Genomic DNA, 21,721 nt, shown 5'->3' with positions numbered 1-21,721 from the left:
GTAAACAGTTTTTTTTTTTTTTTTTTTGTAAAGTTTAGTTGTTGCAAAATATATAACATTTAAAACTACTTAAAACAAACAAACAAAAAAGGCAGGTAGATGGAAAAGTAACTTTATTTTTATGGTAAGATTTATTTATTGTATATTTGATAGCTTGTTAAATCCCCGAATACGTTTAATAAAAAAAAAAAACAGCTTCTGCATATATTTGCGTCTGCTACCGAATTAAATCGCAACGCTAAAAGTGTGCGTATTTAAAAAAAAAAAAAAAAAGAAAAAGCACAATATTTTATGTACAAGAACACGTTATATGCAGATTTTAATAATAATTTTGAAAAATTGCATATAAACCTCCTTTTTGTTTTGTTTTTTTTTCAATAACAATGTTATCATATCTATACATTCCTTATCTCCACGTTAAAAAACGACCCTGGTGTCTAACTCTGTCCCAGGCGCACACTCTAAGCAAACAACGAATTTCACGACGCGGAGCTGCGACAAGCGACAGTTCCTCAAGCGGCTTTCATCGGCTGTCTAAAGCGCACATGCGCACAAGAGAATTTCATTAAGAAAGTGTAACTGTGAATTTCACAGCTCCAAGCAAGTTTTATTTTTGTTTTTATATGAATTTGGAGATACCGACATTAAACTTAATAATTTTATAATGTACACATAGAAAAAAAAAAATAATAATAATAAAAAAAACAAACGTATTATTTTTAATTCTATCATTAATATTATGTAGAAATAACTTAGGGGTGCTGCAGTCTTACAGCTCCATGCACGAGCCACCGATGGCAATATTTGTTTTTTTTTAAATCGGGTTTCTTTAAGAGATTTGAAGAAAATAAACGAAATTTAATTTGGGTCGATTATAAAAAAATCGATATAAATTAAAAAAAAAAAAAAAACACTTTTAAAAATTACTAATCAATGTGTAGTTGCATTTTCATTGTTAAGAATTCATCCAAATTTATATTTTAAAATCCATTTATTTTTTTAAATAAAAGAATTTTTTAAACGCCTATTTGAAAAACCCGCCATGATGCGAACACTTTTGCGTTTTTATTTAAAACCGGAAGTAGTTTTTTTTATTGTTTTGAATTACGGATGGACAGAAGGAAGTAAAAACTACACGTTGGTGTTAGCCATCTACCTTTGCGCGTAAAGAAATTTGTGCCTCCATAACTGAAAACTAGTCACATTTTATTTATAATTTTTTGCTTAAAAAAAAAAAAAAAAAAAAAAAACCCGTTCAAGAAATTTTTTTTTTTTTCTTTTCTCAAAAGATACACGAGATTTTGATTTAATATATTTAATTCCACTTTATGGAGTGAATTTTTTTTTTAATATCTATAAAAAAAAAAAAAAACATTGAATGAAATAGAAATAATTTTCGTAATAAAACGAACATTCTGTACCATATAAGATTATAAGGTTTCATTTAAAAAAACAAAACAAAAAAAACAACGTGGTTTTTAAAATAAAAGGTTTTAAACTTCGGACTTTACAGGTAAATTTTTAAAAATCACTTCTTTTTTTGTTTTAAATTTGAATATATTATTTATTGATCTTTTATCTTCAATTTGTGATGTATAAAACTTTTGTGCATAAATTAATTATTAAAGTTTTAATAGACATTTCAAAATGGGGGGGGGAGTGAATTAAAAAAAAAGTTTGTCTAAAATATTATATTCGGTTTATTGGAAAGAGCATAAAATATCACATTGGCCCTGAAAATATCGTAAAAATTTAACCAATAGAGAAACTTTGATAGATTTTTAAAGTTTAAAAATTGAAAAAAAAAAAAATGGACTCATAAAATCCAATTGATTTCATTACGTAAAAAAAATGGCTGCATGAAGGCGCGCTGGCACTTTGTAAACACTGGGGTTTTTTTTAAATAAAAAATAATATTTCTATTATCTTTTAAACAACTTTAATAGTTTATTTTGGAACTATATTCCATAAAGAAAATAAATAACCCACTTTTAAAAGAGAAATTACGAGTTTTTTTTTACATTTTATTCGCAGTTTCATGTTAGGGGTGTCAAAAATTCTCCCACCAAATTCTGATACACCTTGTGAGAAATTCCATAACAACGCCATTTTGTTTGCCCGCCTAACATGATTTGCTAGACGGTCTTTGATTGGTTCAATTTGAATGCCCCAGTTTGGCACTAATTTTGTATACATGTGCATTTATTTTTCAGTCTGACAATGAACACGGAACAGTAAAAGACTCACACAGCGGTGCTCTGTTATAGAATGCCACGATTTTACCTTCATTGGACACCATGCAGTGGGTGGACGAAGGACATTTCTCTAAATAGAGAGACAACATAATTGCTGAACTTATTTTACTCAATGAGGATATTCTACAGTGTTCGGCTTGATATATTTGATTATAGGAAATTATTCCTATTTCTTCCAGAGACCACGAGGTCCTAAAATATGCCATATTGGGCGACAACATTCACGCCGTGTTCACCATGGATTCTTCTAAAAGGAAACCTGAACTAACATTCCCACAGACGAATCATAACTAAAGGCTTCATTGCGTATGGATAGCAAATTCAGCCACTGTTTTTGCAAGGACTTACTGTGAACCAAAGAACTTTCATTTATTGATACATCTTGAATAAAATTTGAATTTTAAAGGTATGGCTTTTGTTTGTGGAGTTTCATTTGCTATCTGCAGGGAGGAAATTGGGTGTGTAGGAAAGAAATTTCTTACAACCCATTTTTTTTTTGCAAAAACAAGCTAGGTCTTTCTCTTTCTCCTGATCACTAACAAAACAAAACTGCTCTATTTCCTAAATTGCCACTAAACCTAATCCGTCTCACGTAACTTAGAGGGGTCCTTGCTCTCCGCCCTTGACCCTAACAAACTCGTAAATCGATACCCATTAACACCTAAAATTTCCTAGGAATGCTCCTGATTATAACTCCCAACCCATAACCAAGCTTCTAAGTAAATACTTACTAGCCATAGTCCAATACATTGACTTAAAGTAATCTATAATGAACAGTAACCATTAATATCTCTTTGTTAAGAGATAGTATTGCAATAATTATTACACAAACTAAACCGGTACTCATTGAAATAAAAACTTCCGGATATTAAGAGAAAGGCGAAGTCATTCTCCTTCGTTGTAGTCTAAAGGCAACTTACTCAAATTGTCTAAAATTCCATGCATTCGTATACAATACTACTTATCCATCCATCTATACTTTAACTATACTTACAGAATATGCAATAACCTATATCTATCAGGTATAACTGTACTCCATATCAAATGTTCTCTTGTATCTATACTGAGCATATCTTATCTTTCAGTCTTACTAAATGTCCGGTTTGGGCACCAAATCAGAATTTCTAATAGAAAGTAGATCATACTCTAACACTTTATCCTAATCCTAAACCTACTAAACCATATCTAACCATACATTCCTAAACCTACTAAACCATATCTAACCATACATTGCTAAACTTACAAAACTATATCTAACCATACATTAACTCGTCTCTCTCGATCCAATACTGTAGCAAATTTAGCTGCTTCCACTGCATGAATTTTTACCTATACCCTCTCTCAGTAAAAATGAAAATGGACAGCATAATAATGCCCTTTTTAAACCACACTTGAGGAGTGAAAATCTTCTGTAGAAGCTAACATAAATGCCCGATTTTTCCAGGAGATATTAACCTAAATAACCAAAAAATATTAACTACCCATGCGGGGTCGCAGAAATACCTGGATTAGGACCCAGGCGCGGGGCGAACCCCCTCGGAGCTGATGGACCCGTAGGTCTTCCCAGGCCATCCGTCTAGGAGAAGGAAAACTCTGAAACTAAACCTAGGGGAGGGAGGTCTCTTCAGTCCTGGACGACAACCTTCCTAGAGCTGGTAACTCAAACAAATCACCGGTTGGCAAACCTAAACTGCTTAAGGAGGAGATAGACTCTGTCTATCGCCCGGCTTTCATACTCCTTCTTTGCCTATTGGCCAGGTGTAGAGGTACTATCACAGGGACTCGTCTGAATCACCAGTGGTTGACCTTGTTTCCTGACTAGGGCAATGAACGCCGCTTTTCCCCACTCCCGCCACATCCCATCCCCCTAAACTGGACACAGTGGGGTGCTTCAGTGCCATATATGTCGGTGCAGTTGGACTGGGCTGGCTTTGCCTAATGGATTGAGGGTACCGGATTGACAGTTCCTGGCTGCTGTTTCCGACTGATAGTACAGGAGCCCTAACTCTTTGGTAGTGCTTAGAGCGGCTGCTCCATCAACAGTTGTAAAATATCGGGATGTTTGTAGTGCCATGTCGCGCCGCATGGAAAGGGACCCTGCACTCATCCCCGGTGGGCTTTCCTGAGGCCACAATCCTGTGGGTGAGGACAGCTGATGGTCTACTTGTATTGCATGTCTGGTATTCTGCACAACTACTTGTCCAGCACCCCCTCACTCATCCACCCTAACTGAAACTTTTAAATAAAATAAAATGAAATGACAGCTCAAGCAAAAGTTACGTTTAAACCAGGACCAAACTCAAAGAAAAACAACCTGCCTCCTCCCTTGAGGCTTGCATTTACTAATATCCGCGGGCTTAGAACTAACTTAGATGATGTTGAGTCATTTCTCCTTGTAAACACCCCGGATATCTTAGCATTAAGTGAAACTAACCTTCACTCCTCCATTCCCTCTAACCACTTTAACATGCCTGGTTATCTCCCACTCTACCGTAAGGACTCGGACAGACATATGCATGGACTTGGAGTCTATATTCGAAACACACTCCCCCTAACTAGAGAAATAAAACTAGAATCAGAGGGCCATGCCTTTATGTGCTTCAGACTAAATATGCAACACAATATTAGCTACTTGTATTTTCTCTACCGCTCTCCCTCAAACCAAGACTGTACCCTAATAAACAAAGTCGCAGACAGCATAGATATAGCACTCTCCCTCGATACTAGCGCATAAATACATGTATTTGGTGACTTCAATGTCCACCACAGTAACTAGCTAGGATTCTCTAATCACACAGACGTAGCTGGTAGCACAACACCTAGCTTCTCTATATCCCATTCCCTATCTCAGACGGTTACATTTCCGACACGTTTCACAGACCAGCAAGATCAACATGCCTAACTTCTAGATCTCTTTCTGACAACGGTTCCTGATGACTGTACAACAAATGCCCACAGCCCACTCAGGAATGCTGATCATGCTGTGATAATGGTAGAAATTAGCCTAAATTCTCGCTCTAAAACTGAAGACCCACTACTCAAAACAACGAGGTATTACAAAAAGGCTGATTGGGAAGCCATTAGGGAACTCATCAGAGATGCCCCATGGCAAAATATCTTTACTCTTCCAGTGGAACAGTGTGCAAATAAGACCACTGAATGGTTCAAAACTGCAATTGAAGCACATGTTCCCACACAGAAATTCTATAGCAAGCCCCACTCTCCCCAATGGTTTACTTCTGCTTGTGCAGCTGCCATTTGTCAAAGGCAGCATGCGTTCCGCAGATTCAACCGACAAATAAACAGAAGTTTATAGAAGCTAGAAATAATTGTAAGAGAGTGATAGAGACAGCTGAAACCACCAGAAAACGCATCGAAGCACAGAAATTAGGAAATCTACAACAGCGTAGTAAATAATGGGCAGTCAACTATTCCCCCACTATCAAACAATCATGAGGTTGCTTGCACGGCAACTGACAAGGCTAATCTGCTTGCCAGTCAGTTTGCCTCAAACTCCACATTGTACACCACTCCCTCCCTGATTTTCCTCTGCGAACAGACGCCACACTTGACGATTTGAAAATCACCCCTTCTCAGGTACATGCTATTATAAAAAACCTAGACACCTCAAAAGCATGTGGACCAGATCTCATCCCGGCTGTGCTATTAAAAAAATGCTCTGCCGAGGTTGCTCCAGTTCTGTCCAAACTTTACAATAAATGCTTTAACGAATCTTGTTTTCCCGACTGCTGGAAAACCGCCTCTGTGGTACCAGTCTTCAAGAATTCTGGTGAAAGAACTGACCCACTAAATTATCGCCCTATTAGCCTCCTCCCGCTTTTCGCCAAAATATTTGAGTCCTTAGTTAATCAAGTCCTAGTCCAGCTGCTAAACTCCTGACTGACAAACAATATGGATTCAGGCAAGCTCGTTCAACAGCAGATATCTTAACTGTAGTTTCTGAACGTATATACCGTTCATTGGATAAAACAGGGGAGGGTAGAGCAGTGGCCCTTGATATATCTAAGGCTTTTGACAGGGTATGGCACGATGGTCTTCTAAGGAAAATTAGATCATATGGAATCACTGGAAGAATTCATAACGTAATTAAATCCTTCTTAAGTAATAGAAGAATCAAAGTTGTCCTCGACGGACGTACATCCAAACAATATGACATAAATGCGGGAGTGCCTCAGGGGTCTATCCTTGGACCTCTATTGTTCCTGATATTCATAAACGACCTCCCTGTTTCGGAGATGGGTATATTTGCCGATGACACCACTCTCTATAACAGATATGAGGGGAAAACAAATGAACACATATCCAAGAAAATGGCAGAAACACTAGAGGATGACCTCCAATCTGTAGTGGAATGGGGACAAAAATGGTTGGTCTCATTCAATGCTGCTAAGACTAAGCTTGTTTCCTTCAATAACTACAAGAAACCTTCTCTACCACCAATAGCAATGGCCAAGAGCACATTGCCTGAAAGTACTTCTTTTAAACTCCTCGGCCTAACGTTTACAGGGAATATGAACTGGAATAGATACATTGAGAGCATTGCCAAGGCTGCTGCAAGGAAGGTTGGCTCCCTCTACCGTGCTAGAAAACTACTTATGCCTGCCAGTATCCTATACCTCTATAAGGCCACCATTCGCCCATGTATGGAGTACTGTTGTCACATCTGGGCTGGTGCATCTACTGCTTGTCTCTCGCTCCTGGACAGGGTTCAAAAAAGAGTCGCCAACCTGATAGGTCCTGAACTGTCATCTAGGCTTCAACCTCTGTCCCATCGACGAGATGTTGCATCCCTCTGCCTGTTCTACAAATACTTTAATGGTGAATGCTCTGACGAACTGCAAACACTTGTACCTCCCCGACGTAACTACCCCCGACAAACCCGACAAGCTACTAAGTCTCATCCCTTTACAGTGGAGATCCCTAGGTGCAAGAAAGCCTTTTACTCCAATAGTTTCTTCCCCAGAACTGCGGGTCTTTGGAACTCCCTTCCGGGATTCTGCTTTCCCAAATGCAATGATATGCAGAAGTTCAAGTGTAATGTTAACAAACATCTTTCTACTCTTCTCCCTTCATAATGACCCCGCTAATTAATTCCCTAATAGTAGCCCCCTGCTTCAAAGTGGCACTGTGCCTTGTTTGGGGTGAAAATTGAATTAAAAAAAAAAAAAAAAAGGTTAGATTCTCGTTTTTATTGCAAAATCTTAGATTCTCGTTTTTTTTTTTGTTTTTTTTAAAATTTTTTTTTTGAGATCAAGAACCATTTTAAAGCGCTAGTAAAAAAAAAATAAATATAAATATATTTATAAATGTTTGATTTAAGACGAGCAGAAATTTTTTTTTCTTCTTAATTGGAAGAGATTAATGGTAAATATTTTTCTGTTTCGTTAAATCAAATGTAATTATTTCATTGAAGTAACTTATGTCTCAAAATCTATAAGACTGTGATATTTGTTGCAGTGCACTTCTAAAAAATGAATAAGTAAAAAATTTTTGAAATTCTTCTCCCGTTTTAAGTAACGTTAGATAATAATTTAATTCGACCTTATGTTTATAACGGATTAAAAAATTTTGAAGTCGTTTCTCGAAAAAGTTAAGAGAAATTTGACTGAGCTCGACAAGTCCAATGGGACTGATTTTTTTGCTGAGGGTGGGACCTCAGAGGCAGTGATAGCTCACATAATATTTGCTAAGTGTCCTAATGCCATTAGAAGAGAGTTGATGAATAGAAGTGGGGAAAGATATCCTTCACTAAATAATGTTATGTCGCATGTATTTGAAGATGTTCGGTGGGAAATTTGTTGGAAATACAAGAACAGGACTTACCGGCTGTTGGCTAGGGAGAGATGGAAAGTTTACACCAGAAATTCCCGCACAATTTTATAGCAATAGGTGTTATTGTACGATTGTTCTGATTGGATGTGCAAGCATATAATAGGGTCTTCTGGGAACGATCATCACTGTTCCTTTTGTTGCCAATTTCAGTTAATGAACAGATTGTTGTAATTGAGTTGACTTATTTTTCCAGTGGAATTGATCTTTGATAATCTTTTACAAGACCAAGGTAATACATTACCTAAAGCGAAAGGTCGCAACATACCTTTGTTGCAATTTATTTCCTGATTTACTTTGAGAAGTTCGAGTGACTTTTTCCCACATCACCTAAGATGAAAGCCAAAATGGCATCTTCTTCCTCAAGAGAAGGGGGGGGGAACTTTATCTTGTAAACTGTGCCAAGCTACAGATCATTCAATCAAGAATTGTAGTAAGTTTCACACCTTCGAAACAAAGTGTCGAAGCGCTAAACAGTTAAATTTATGTACTCCGTGTTTGGGTGAGCACGCAAAGGTATCTTGTCGTGGTAGTAAGGGTTTTCCTTACCCATGTGCAATATGTGGGATGAGAACCCATTTTACCATCATGTGTCCCAAAGGAAATAAATCCTTTGTGGGCCAAACAATATATTCTGAATCACGGAATAGTATTTTTCCCGTCATCAGAATATCTATGAAGGCACATGGACGACCAGTATATTTCTTCTGTTTAATAGATACTGGGTCACAACATTCGTTTTTCGCCCAGGAGATTCTCAGTAAACTGTGTTCGGAAAAAACCATAAACCACAAGAAGGTTAATATAGGGGTAAACACGCTTATCGGGAGTGACTCCTTAAGATTGAAGAAGTGCTAAATATCGATCAAGTTAGGGAATCAAAACTCCTTTAAGTTTGCAGCTTTATTCGCCCAAAAATTAAATTTAAAATTCAAAGTTAATAACTTCAATAAAGTTGTTGATAACTTATCTCAGGAAGGTTTCCGGCTAATATCCTGAATATAAGAATTTGAATGGAACCCACCTTATGGGGATTATTGGATTGGACCTTCTGAGCAAGTTAAACGATCTCAAGCTAGTTGAGTGTCTTAATGGAAATGCATGGTGACATGGAAAATTCATAATTCCGTTTGGCGAGAGCCGACATTTTTTAAAAAAAGATTTGAATGAGGTAGAATCGCCTCCCTTCAATTATAAAGTAAAATCACTTCCTCAATCCAACAGTTATTTGATTGATTCGGTGCTAAATCCAACACTCTCTTATGAGGACGGTTTGAAACCTTTCTTTTCCCAGTCCGCCGTCGAGCGTGGGGTTGAAACTCTGCTCTGTCTTGATTCATTAGGTATTGAAGAAGATGCTAAGTTGTCAGCTGTGGACAAGAAAAAATGGAAGAGTTCAAAAACTCTATCGTATGGGACGATGGAAAATATCACGTAGACTTACCGTATCATGGCATGATCTCACTGGTAAACAGTAGCTTTGTGACTTCCTTAAAGGTAATGGACAGAGTGGCAGAGACCTTAGAAAGGAAGGGAATGTATAATGAGTACCTCCAAGTGTTTGAGGATTATGAGGAATGTGGAATAGTGGAGCAGTTTTTTGTTCCGCCTGGGATGTATGAAGATTATATTTGGGTTCCACATAGACCCGTTATTAAGGAGGGAACTGGAGTGACGACAAAAATTTGTCCCATATTCAACTGCTCCCTAATACGTCGAGAGGGGATGTCAATTAATTACGCTGCCTACATGGGCGTGAATTTATCTGCTAATTTATTGGATTTATTGCTGGGATTCAGGAAAAATAAATATGTCCTTCTCGGTGATATAAGAAAGGCCTTTTTACAAATTCACTTTAAGTCGGAAGAGGATAAAAACAGATTTTGTTTTTCTTTAAAAAAGGTGACAAATTGTGTACTTACAGGTACAAAACAATTATATTTGATTTCAATGCTAGCCCCTTCATTTTGAAATTCTATGCGGAAAAATACGCAAAGGATGCAGTATCACATGCTATTTACAATAATTTTTATGTGGATAATCTTGTCACTACCAGTTGTGACAGAGAGTCCCTACTTGCTATTTATAATAATGTTTGTAGCAGACTGTCAGAGGCAGGCTTCGATCAACGATCCTGCAATTCTAACTGTTCTGAGATACAAGAAAAAATGTTGGAGGATGAAACTATTTCTTCTCCCTTCCCAGCCTTTGGTTACTTATATGATCCTGTTCGGGACACTTTCAAACTTTTTCCCACTTTAGTGGACCCCGAGGTCAATACCAAATGGGAAATTCTTTCGCAAATATCAGGAGTATATGACCCTTTGTCTATGCTACTCCCCGTCACGATACAGGGGAAGATCATTGTCAGTTCGATCTGGAAAAGCAAGTTATCCTGGGATGAGCGGATATCCAAAGAACTCATTAAGCTGTGGCAAACCCATGCCAAGGACTTAAACGACTTGGAGAAGTTTAAATTTCCCAGGCGTGTATTGACAGAAAATCAGTCTGTCGAATTTATCTGTTTGTGACATGTCGAAAAATGCGTACGGATATTCACCCTGTATGCAAAACAGGGAGTGAATTGTTCTCTGTTGTTCGCAAAGGCCAGAGTGGCCCCAATTAAGCGGAAGTCACTTCCCACTTTGGAACTATTGGCCATGTATTTGGCTCTTAAGGTAGCCCCCAAGTTTTAGGTGCTCTGGGGCCCCTTAATATTGATAATTTTTTCCTGATGTCTGATTCCGAAGTTGCCCTCTCGTGGATCATCAACGGTAAAGTATCCAAGAAAAATATATTCATTGAAAACAGGATTGCAGAGATCAAAAATTTTCAGAAGTTATTAATCTTAAATTTGGTGTTCTACCAAAATTAAAATATGTTTCTTCGTCGGAAAATCCGGCAGATCTTCTAACTAGAGGTATCAATACTTCTAAATTTTTCCAGTTATTAAATTTCTGAATGTATAGCCCGGAATGGCTAAATAGAGATGGCATTGATTGGCCAATTTCACCCTTACTTTGTCTAAATGAAACTAATAAAAAAATTGTATCATGTTTGTACTCTCAGGAGACACGTTTTTCTAAAAATACCTTCCCGTTGAATATTACAAGATATTCCAGCTTATCTAAGGCAATCAGCGTCTTGGAAAAGGTGTTGAAATTTTATAATTTGTTGTGTCACTATAGTGCTGACAATTTTAATAGGGCCAAATTATTGCTATTTGCTAATATGCAAATAGAGGCTTTCCCTCTGGAATTAAGTTACTTGAAAGAACCATCCGGGGAAAGTGCTTCCCCCTAAGGTTACTGCCTTAGGGTTATTCCTTGATAAAGATGAGTTAATTAGAACCAGAGGTAGGATACAGAATTCTGATATTCTGCCCTTTGAGGTCAAGTTTCCCCTTTTGTTGGGAAAATATCATTATTTATCAAAACTGGCAATTAAGGAAGCTCATCTTAACTGTTGCCACATGGGGGTTAATTCAACCCTCAGTAAGTTAAGGCTGTCTGGAGTTTGGATCCCTCAGGGGAGACAAGCCATAAAAGCCTTCGTGCTCTTCCTTGTAAGGTACCTAGAGGGTCGATATTACCTGCTCATAGGGTGAACTTTGTTCGCCCATTCAAACAAGTTGGTGTGGATTTCACCAGTCAATTTTCTATTAAAGTTGGAGGGGTAGAAGTTAAAATGTACATATTACTCTTTACATGCATGAGTTTGCGTGCAATTCACTTAGAAATATTGCCGGATATGAGCACCCACTCGTTTATGCTGGCCTTTGTAAGTTGGTTGGTTGGTTGGTTGGTTGGTTGTTTTTGTTTTATGGCACATCAACTCTTTTCAGGTTATTTAATGCCGAATCCAAAGATTTTGAAGAAAATTTTTTTTAATAGAATATATTTGCTGTTTTCACATCAGTTTCTATTTAACCTATAGTTGGGACCCTAACAGGTACTACCACTCCGGGTCAGATTGGACCTGGGAGCAATGGTAATTAAAGGGTGGCTCCACACTCCCCAAAGCCCACAAGCTGGGGCCTTACCACTGGATATAGTTTAAGGTCATATCCAGGACCCCCATTGAGGGACTTTTACCCTCTGCAGGGGGGACAGTTGGCGTATTCTAATGCCCAACTGACAGGGCCAGCCTTTGTAAGGTTTACCAACTTATTTGGTATCCCTACGCATGTATATTCCGATAAGGCAAAATCTTTTGTTGCGTCCGGAATATTGCTATCAAACGTGCTCGAATCAGACGAGTTGAAGGAACAATTTAAATCCATACACATTGTCCATCAAATATGATGTGCAAAAGGCAATAAATGACAGACTCCTCACTTATATTGTTTCTGCCGACAAAGACTTTAGTATTTTAACTCCGAATCATTTTCTTCAAACAGGACATCAACCTCGTTTGCTTATTAATAATTATGATGCTGAATCATGTCCTGACCCCCAAATAGGACTGCCTTATTACATTCCCCTCAAAATGAGGAATAAATTTGTTGAAAAATTCAATCGTATCTGGCATAATGATTACCTCTTGTCATTAAGAGAAGTGGATGCCAAAACCGGGAGCAATTGTGCCCCCAAGTTATCTGTTGGAGATATAGTACTTATTAAGACTCCCAACAAAACCAGACAATTTTGGAATCTGGGGAAAATAATCAAATTAATTACTGGAAACGACAATAATGTTCGTTCTGCGGTTGTTCTTAAGGATGAGTGCAAACAGGTCCATTTCTTAAAAAATCTTGTGCCCTTGGAAATTAAGGGTAATGATGATATTGCATCAACTGAATTTATAGAAGAAGGAGGTCCCTTTTTCTGTCCAACCTGTTCTGTTCCGAATGATGGAACATCACCAATGGTGTGCTGTGATTCTTGTGACAGCTGGTACCATTTTAGCTGCGTAGGAGTTGATCATCAAGATCAACTTAGGGGAGTGGTTTTGTTCTAATTGTAAGGATGAGGCTCCTCAGGTCGGTCCATATAGTGGAAATTAGCTAATGTCTGGATGCATGAAAAGTTGAAGTTTATACTGAAGATTGACAACAGACAATGGCACACATATTAATATTAAAAAATTTATTGAATTAAAGTTGTAATTAACTTGTATTGGGAAAAAATAATGATTATCCATTACTTTTTCCTCTACTCCTTGGCAGTGTAATACAAAAAAGTTAACTGAATTAAAGTTATAATTTTGAATCTCAATTCGAATTTTCAAAAATAATCATATTCGGTTAATAAATTTAACAGAAAAAAAAATATTGTAATTATAAAATTGTCAAAGTTAAGATTTATGTTTATTGGATTAACTTGTTATTCGTTGTTTATCCAACCGTTTTATTAACTTGTATTGGGAAAAAAGTAATGATTATCCATTACTTTTTCCTCTCCTCCTTGGCAGTGTGTGAGAAATTCCATAACAACGCCATTTTGTTTGCCCGCCTAACATGATTTGCTAGACGGTCTTTGATTGGTTCAATTTGAATGCCCCAGTTTGGCACTAATTTTGTATACATGTGCATTTATTTTTCAGTCTGACAATGAACACGGAACAGTAAAAGACTCACACAGCGGTGCTCTGTTATAGAGTGCCAGGATTTTACCTTCATTGGACACCATGCAGTGGGTGGACGAAGGACATTTCTCTAAATAGAGAGACAACATAATTGCTGAACTTATTTTACTCAATGAGGATATTCTATAGTGTTCGGCTTGATATATTTGATTATAGGAAATTATTCCTATTTCTTCCAGAGACCACGAGGTCCTAAAATATGCCATATTGGGTGAAAACATTCCCGCCGTGTTCACCATGTACAACATGGATCCTTCTAAGGAAACCTGAACTAACATTCCCACAGAGGAATCATAACTAAAGGCTCCATTGCGTATGGATAGCAAATTCAGCCACTGTTTCTGCAAAGGACTTACTGTGAACCAAAGAACTTTCATTTATTGATACATCTTGAATAAAATTTGAGTTTTAAAAGGTATGGCTTTTGTTTGTAGAATTTCATTTGCTATCTGCAGGGAGGAAATTGGGTGTGTAGGGAAGAAATTTCTTACACCTAGCGGTACAGCCGGTACACCCTCCCTGTAATCTTTTTATTTTCGTCTTTCTTTCTTTTTTTTTTTTTCAGCAGATTATTATCGAACGGTCACTAAGCTACCAGATTATCAAAAAAAAAAAAATTAAATTTTTAACATCTTTAAGGTGTGCCGTTTCCAATACAATGTTCTAATAAATCCCTCCCCCATTTTGGAAGCATTGACTTATTTCGACCAAATTTCACGAATTTCGCCCGTTTTTTAGCAGTTTGGTTTTGTCAACAAGGCTAAACTCACGAAATTTGGCCGAAAAATGTCACTGCTCTCAAAATGGGGGATCGATTCACTAGAACGTTGTATTAGAAACGGAACATCCGTTAAAAAGGTTAAATATTGATTTTTTTTTTGTAATCAGGTAGATTAGTGATCATTCGTAATAATCTTTGTGAAAAAAATGTAAAAAAAAAAAAAAAAAATTACGACACCCAGATTTTTTCTGTATTTTTGGCACTTCTGCAGTATACGGATGGCGACCATCTTTTTGGGTGCGTACTTGTATTCGAAAAATGTTTAATTTAAATTACTTATTTGTTCGAAAAAAAAAACAATTTTACGTTATAAAAATTCAATATTGCTTTCACTACAAAATTGTTTTATTAAAATTATATTTTCTGCGCAGACTTTCAAATGTTTTTACAATTATATATTGATACATTTTTATAATAAATGTTTTGGTTTTTAAATATTTTTCTGTTCGGAAAAATTCTTGTTTGTTATTTATTTGCCGTGAAGAAATTATCGCTCCCTAATAATAATCCGCTTACTGCAGAAGTGCCCCCCCCCTTTTTTTTTTTTTTAAATTGGGTTGAATTCTGGATAAGAGCCTAAACTTTTGTAGGCAAAATCAAATATCTTTTTTGCATCTCTATTTACGCAGAGTTATCGTTCGTTGAACAAGTTTTTCACTTGTTGCGGTTTTTTTCCTTTTTTTTTTGTTTTCAAGTCCGCCTTTCTCTAAATTTGAGATACTTTTTTAATACTTCGTGTATTAAAAAACAAACAATTTTGCAGGTATCTATATATTTATTTTCTAACTATCCTATATTTATTTAATTTACATTTCAGCTTCTAAAAAAAAAAAAAAAAAAAAAGTGTTTCGGAACTTCTGACATTTAAACCCTTTAAATAACGCGAAAAAAAAAAAGAAAAAAAGATGCGTGTATTGGTTACACGACATAGTTTAACGTTTTAATATGTAAAATTTTAATTTCAAACTGCGTTTATTATATTACACTTGCGATTTAGATCTTAATTAAATATATTTTCTTTCAGAATTAATTTTCGTTTAGAAGAAAAAATATTTCAAAACATTAATATTTCCTAAACGTTTTTAGTCTGTCTTTAAAATGGCCCATCCCACAATAGCTAAGACTGATAAATTTGAAAAGTTGATTTCGAAAACTTACTAGAAAAATTGGTTCTGAGTTAGAATTTAATAATAAAAGTAATAAACTACAGGTGCGGGGCGCCGGGCGGACCTGTACGAAAGTGTCCACCCTCTAATCATGCGTGTTTTTCGGCTTTTTTTTTTTTTTTTTTTAAAGTTTTTTTTTCGACAATTATCATAGATTACGGACTTAAGTATCACATTAGCAAAAAAAAATTTTTTGAAAAAATAAATTTAATAACTTTTAAGAAGGAGTTTCACTTTCTAATCACGTGACACGTCGGTAAAGAAATGGACAGTAAGTCAGGTAGCAATGAAGTAGAACGTTATAACGAGAAAATGAACCCCCTTCTTAAAAGTCGTTAATTTTATTTTTTTGTAAATTTTTTTTCTGCTATTATGATACTAAATTTTATAATCTATGGTAATCGTCGAAAAAATTTAAATAAAGGTGTAAAACACGTATTTTTAGGAAATGGGCGGCAATCTCGTACATCCGATCCGCCAATCCGACCCGGCGCCCCGCCACTACAGAAAAAAATCTTTATGGTGTACCTATTTACTATGTCTCCCCACGGGACAGAGTTAGACACCAGGGTCGTTTTTTAACGTGGAGAAAAGGTACAAAAATTAAAATTGTCTCAGTCGTGAAGGATTTCTCCTCCATCGAAAGAGAACAAGAAATAGAAGTGCAGCAGCTGAAGAACAGATACTACACTTTGATCTTATCCCGAAGGCCCACGTCATTTGGTCAAGTAGTTTTATTTTCATAAAAACAATTTTTTAACGATTTAATGCGATTAATGTGAAATCTGTAGCATTACAAGGCTTATCTCGCAAGTTTGAATTATTGTGGACTCATCTGCCCTTTTTTTTTTTTAATGGCAACGCCAAGCAGTCTCTTTTTACTTACTCATAAAATCTGATTTTCTTTGTTAAAAATAAAACTACTTGGTCAATTTACGTGATTTTTTGGAATATGACATGTTCGTTCTGTGACAGGCACGTACATGATAAAGATTTCCTTGTATATTTGTTTTGTAAATTAGTTTGAATTCTAAATAACCGAAAATTTTAATTTGATAATTTCTGTATCAATAAACTTCTGTGACCTATGGCCCATGGTTTATTCAGGTTTGTATTTTAATATGCAATTATTTGACTCCATAAAATAAATAAGACAGACATTAACCTTTAAAAGTGAGAAAAGCAGCTTTATTTATTGATGTGGAAAGTGTTCGTTTAGTGGGGCGGGAGAATGTTCGTGAATGTGGGAGAGAAAAAGTCAGCGTGGAGAGAAATCAACAACAAAAAAAAAAAATTTCATTTGGTTTGTACTTATCGATTTAGGTGTGAATCAGACAACGCTTAGTAAACGAAGGTGCTTGGCCCGTGGGAGCAGAATTGGTTTCAGTCCATTAGTGTCTTCTTTCTTCTGTACTTCTCTTAAGGTTTGGTGACACAATCCGTCCGTATGTTCACTGATGTACTGAGATGAACTCCCGTGTCTAATCCTTTTGCTGAAATTCTCTCTGCTTTGTAAAATCTTGGCTTTTATATTTTTTCAGAAGCTCCCAGCGGCGATGGAAGTCAACCTTTTTTTTTAAAAAAAAAAGGCGCCAAAGCTTCCTATTGGTTCACAATCATTTTTTTTTTGGGGGGGGGGGAGGTATAATTTGTTCTCTTTTGTTTTAACCAGAAGCCTTGTGTCAAGCCGGTGCATACAAGACGTTTTTCTATTCAGTCTCTGTGAATGTGTCAACATCCGGTTCGCAGCTAACTCTCATCAATCCCGACAGACCACTTCTTTTGTGTTTGTGTATTTCTGACCGCTACTAGATTCACAAATTATTATTCCATTTACAACTGCAGTGTGAACTTTTGACAATTACATCATGCCTCCCATTGTATTTGTTTTGGACCAATCAGGTTTCACAGATACAGCCGTCAAAGAGAGAACGGAACTCAACACTGTCTGAATGAGGAATATTGCGCGCCTCTCCCTGTTCATCTCCTTGAGGCTTATTTAAAGATTAAATAATTAGGCTCAATTTTTATTAGATAGATCTCCCAGAGACTTTGTGGTCTGAATCTGTTATAAGGACCTTTCCTTCAATGAACATTAATTATGAACTGTAATATTGTCTCTAGATGAGAATTGTATCTTTTCATCAGAAGGCATCATAACAACCCCCTTCAAACGGCTGTAAACTCAGATCTTCGAAGGCAGATGAACCTGCATCCAGTTCCTGATGAAGATAGAAGACTCACCTTTCAAGGTTGTTAACAGCTGTAGTGAAACCAAGATTACTACGTCTCCATTACATTTCTCTTTCTCTCTACTTTTCCCTTCCTTCCTTCCTTTTCTCTTTATGTGACCAGAGGTTGTATCCAATCAGGACAGAGAACAGTTCTGGTGGGAAAGAAGGAGATACAAAAGGGAGATTACGAAATAAAGTCATATGCTAATTTAAAAGAATACTGCGGGACACGTGAAATTGGCTCGGTCCTGTGTGATACTTTAACCAAGTACCCGAGGCCGTTTGTTCCAAAAGAGCTTTGTAGGGCTGTCTTCGACAGTTTATATGGTTTAGCGCATCCTACAACTGGAGCATCTATAAAACTGATTAAGTCTAGATACTTCTGGCTTAACGATCAAGCAATTCTGTGTAGAATGTGTTGTATGTCAACAGTCAAAAGTTCACAGACACACAAAGTCTGCAGTCCAGGAGTTTGATGTACCATCTGCACGTTTCCAAACGGTACATATTGATATTGTTGGCCCGTTACCCCTAACGTGCAATGAGTCAGAACTTTACCTTAATCCATACAAATATTTGCTGACCTGTATCGATCGTGCAACTTGCTGGATCGAAGTACAGCCAATGATCGAAATAACTGTGCAGTCGGTAGCATGGATATCTCGATTTGGAGTCCCATTGCATGTTGTAACTGACAGAGGTAGCCAATTTGAGAGCAAATTGTTTCAAGAGTTGGCCAAGGTAGTAGTGTTTTACTGATTGAGAACAACTTTGTATCATCCTCAAAGTAATGGGATGATTGAAAGAGCACATTGTACCCTTAAAGCAGCGATAATAGCGCGAAAAGAGTCCTGGATGAAAGCAATACCAGTGATCCTACTAGGTATACGCAGCACCCCTAACGAATCAGGTTTTTCACTTTTTACCACTGTTACTGGAGCACCAATATTGATTCCTCATCAGCTGATACATAAGCAGAGAGTAGAAAAATCAACTCCAGTTAACAACAAGTATGTACGTAATTTGTGTGAATGGATGTCCCAAATTGATGTACTCAATGATGGAAAAGGATTTATCCATGGAAATGCAAAACCTTTTATACAAAAAAACCTTACTTTCCTGTGAGAAAGTATGGTTAAGGGTTGATCGAGTTAGGAAACCATTAGAAGCACCGTACTCAGGTCCTTATAAAGTTTTGACTCGATCAGATAAACACTTCCAGATTGATATGAACAACGGTACTCATGCACACGTATCAATTGATAGGTTAAAACCGTTTACAGAGCCAACTAGCAGTAATAGAACTAGAGTGACCGAGAAAGCACAGATAGGTACTACTAATGATAAGGATGTCAGAACAGATGATACCGATAAAGTAGAGAGTAAAATTTCTGGTGGCATGTATAAATCTAGATCAGGAAGAAAAGTCACATGGAAAAAGAAAATTTTTTATTTTTAAACAGAAATAGACATAGTAATAATTCTAAGGATATTAACTAACTCCGTTATTGGAGGGAGACTCGTGTAGAGAAGCCAAGACTACTACTTCTCCATTACATTTCTCTTTCTCTCTACTTTTCCCTTTCCCTTCCTTCTTTTCTCTCTATGTGACCAGAGGTTGTAGCCAATCAGGACGGAGAACAGTTCTGGTGGGAAAGAAGGAGATACATAAAGTTTTGGAAGCAAAAAGACAGAGAGACGAGTTGTTTCAGAGTCAGGGCACAAATGAAAATCCCGACCTTTCTATGACCCGATACCACTTGTACACAGAAATGTATATAAAACCGTTTCGTTTTGAAATGCCTTTGTTTCTTGGTTATCATTCCCAGGTTGGTTCTAGACCATTCCAACACTCCCGCCTTATTAATTTCGACGACTCCCCAAAAGGGGGACCCGCCGAAATGGTGACCTACCCAACAAGAGTTATATTATGGTAACCACCATACAGCTCTTTTTACAGAGGCAAAATAGGCATTCCTTTTTTGCAACCGAGAAATTAATAAAATTTGTGTTGAATTCTAAGGTATACCTTTGTTGTAGTTTGTCTTAGTTTACCACTGTCACATGGCAAAAAGTAGGTGAGATAAAATAGTTTACATCTTTCCCATCAAGAACTGTCTATACAACTACTCGAATTTAGTACTGACAAATGTTCCATCTCTGTAAGCTTTATCCTCTAGTGACATCTGGCCTTGACAAGTGGTAACCATTAGGAAAAAAATATGTATAACTCGCATTTCAGCCCGGCGTTGCCCAGGCGTTTGGAGGTGTATGTTGAGCAAAAAAAAAACGGTCAACTTTTTTTAACTTTGACCCCTATTATGACCCCTTAACATTTATTGTTTTGGACTCAAATCAAGTTATTAAGTTAGATCCATGTCCAAGAAACCTATATCTAAAATTTCAAGTGTTTAGACTCAAAATTGTCAGAGGAGTTGGGTAGAGTTCTCAAAGGTTAAATCGTTGAACTTTGACCCCTTAACAGCCGAATTTCTGGCCAAAAGTGGTTAACAAAGATTTTCCCAAATCTCACTACCCTGTATATCAAATTTCGAGTCTGTAGACTGAAAATTGACAGAGTTATTGCGTAGGGAAATGTACACAGGCACACACACACACACACACTTTCACTTTTATAGATATATAGATTGGGGTTTTACTAAAAATATACAACCAAAATTATGCCTGATCAATGTACAACAGACTGCTCCTGCTGTTTGTCGTATAGAAACCTTGTGTAAAGTTGCTTGAGTTAGCAGAACTGAATTTTAGTTGTACATAAGGCACTTTACTAAAATAGTATGACTAAATAATGTATGATTATTTGCTTCTGCTGCTGATTTGCTATCAGTTTGCTACACGAACGTGCTACTGGGTTTCTCAGCATAAAATATTGTCAAAATCTGTTGTGGTATTATAATAAAATACATTTACTCACAAGTTTCAGTCGCGGGGTTATTTTTTGGCAAATATATTTTTAGATTCATATAAAAAGTATTTACAAAAAATAAGTTATATTTTAAAATATTATCTCTTGAGATCTGTCACCTAATTGGAAACAGAAAAAAAAAAAAATGGGGACTAATGATACCTCTCACACACTAACTAAGTTATGAACCTGAAGTGTCTTAAAATGAAACCTAAGCTAAACTTTAGATGTGACTTTGAGAAAAGAGTTGAGGCTCACGGTTGTTTTTGGAACCCAAAATTCTCTAACCTAAAGTACATCAAAATACCAAAGTCTTACACCATTTATGTGACAGACACCCACCTTGCAACAAAGGCAGACGAAGAGAGTCTAACCCTCTCAGCTCTAATATGAATCTTCAAATAAAGATTCAAACAAGGTCAAGAGGAGCAAAGTCCTCAACTTCATAAACCACTTTCATGCGAGTCATCCATATCACACTCCTCATCACAGCTAGCAAGGTCAGACATATTTGTCTTCTAAGCCCATCAGTTGCCAGGACACAGTTACTACAAACATTGATAGGTTCCAGGTTGAAAGATGGCACTTCATGATGTGAACGATGAGCCCTGCAACTCATTCAATGATGCAACAATAGCAGAAGGCATGATTTCAAATCTCATCCATGTCGCTACACCCTTTACAAACAGGCGAACTTGCCAAGCCAACTGAGTAAAGTCTCTTTCTGATCCAAAGAGCATTTTGGATTACCAGACAGGCTAAAGATGCCTCGTCGTTAGTGAGACACCCCGACTAGGTCGTCTAAAACCAAATTGAGCTACGCTGTCATCTTGTCAAAGTGAGCCCTTCAATTGTATCATCCCTAATAAATTCCCTCACTAACGCCTAATGTAATGCCTTTTGGGTCAACAGCAGTGTGC

At 36.8% G+C, this 21,721-nt stretch overlaps 1 protein-coding gene across 3 annotated transcripts in view; it reads left to right on the top strand.

Annotated features, from left to right (window-relative positions):
• The first annotated feature begins 14,552 nt into the window (after positions 1-14,552).
• LOC145242570 (uncharacterized) overlaps positions 14,553-21,721 on the top strand; it is a 38,588-nt gene continuing 31,419 nt past the window's right edge. The window contains exon 1 of one of the 3 annotated variants that reach the window (XM_080105661.1): positions 14,553-14,709. The gene's annotated coding sequence lies outside the window, so the exon portion shown is untranslated. Of the gene's footprint in view, positions 14,710-15,083; positions 15,236-21,721 lie in introns of those variants that run through there. The other 2 variants (XM_080105660.1, XM_080105662.1) reach the window with 2 other exon arrangements.

This window comes from Euprymna scolopes, chromosome 21, assembly GCF_053919585.1.
Source record: "Euprymna scolopes isolate OS-2025 chromosome 21, ASM5391958v1, whole genome shotgun sequence".
Classification (NCBI taxonomy): domain Eukaryota; kingdom Metazoa; phylum Mollusca; class Cephalopoda; order Sepiida; family Sepiolidae; genus Euprymna; species Euprymna scolopes.
Note: the sequence above shows the minus strand (reverse complement) of the source record. Positions and strands in the feature narration are given on the sequence as shown.